This window comes from Corapipo altera, unplaced genomic scaffold (genome assembly GCF_003945725.1).
Source record: "Corapipo altera isolate COAL_440 unplaced genomic scaffold, ASM394572v1 316, whole genome shotgun sequence".
Classification (NCBI taxonomy): Eukaryota; Metazoa; Chordata; class Aves; order Passeriformes; family Pipridae; genus Corapipo; species Corapipo altera.
Window position 1 is genome coordinate 1049932 of NW_020884974.1, and position 941 is coordinate 1050872.

The window sequence follows — 941 nt, forward strand, 5'->3', positions numbered from 1 at the left end:
CGGGGACATCAGCACTGCCCCTGGGCTGCGGGGACATCAGCACTGCCCCTGGGCTGCGGGGACATCCGCACTGCCCCTGGGCTGCCGGGGACATCAGCACTGCCCCTGGGCTGCGGGGACATCAACACTGCCCCTGAGTTGCGGGGACATCCGCACTGCCCCTGGGCTGCCGGGACATCAGCACTGCTCCGGACTGCGGGGACATCAGCACTGCTCCCGGACTGCGGGGACATCAGCACTCCCCCTGGGCTGCCGGGGACATCAGCGGTGCCCCTGGGCTGCCGGGACATCAACACTGCTCCCGGGCTGCCGGGGACATCAGCACTGCCCCTGGGCTGCCGGGGACATCAGCGGTGCCCCGCCGCCCTCCGCCTCCGGACACGCGCGTCCCGTGGTTTGCTCTGCCCCCGCTGCTGCTTCCTCTTCCCACCGTCACTTTGTCACCCCCATCGCAAAATCCGCGTCCCCCTGGAGGCACGCGCAGACCCTGCGAAGTTTCCATAGAGGTCGCTTTAAACACCAGGCCACGCTAAAGGCAGGTTGTCCAGAGAAGCTGTGGCTGCCTCATCCCTGGAAGTGTCCAAGGCCAGGTCGGACGGGGCTTGGAGCAACCTGGGCTAGTGGAAGGTGTCCCTGCCCATGGCTAGGGGCTTGGAATTGGATGATCTCTAAGATCCCTTCCAACCCAAACCATTCTGGGATTCTAAGTTGAGGATGCTTGGAATGATTTTGCTTTGTAAAGAAAACTAATTAACAAAGCCCATGGGATGCAGAGAGAGCACACAAGTCAACCACTGGCTGCCTCTCCCAACACAAAAGCTGGGATGCACCACACAGGGTTACAAACTGGTTTGTGTTTGAGGTTATTCCCGGAGGATCCATGACTGTATTGGTTGTGCTCTGGATGGGGCTTGGAGCAACCTGGGATACTGGAAAGTGTC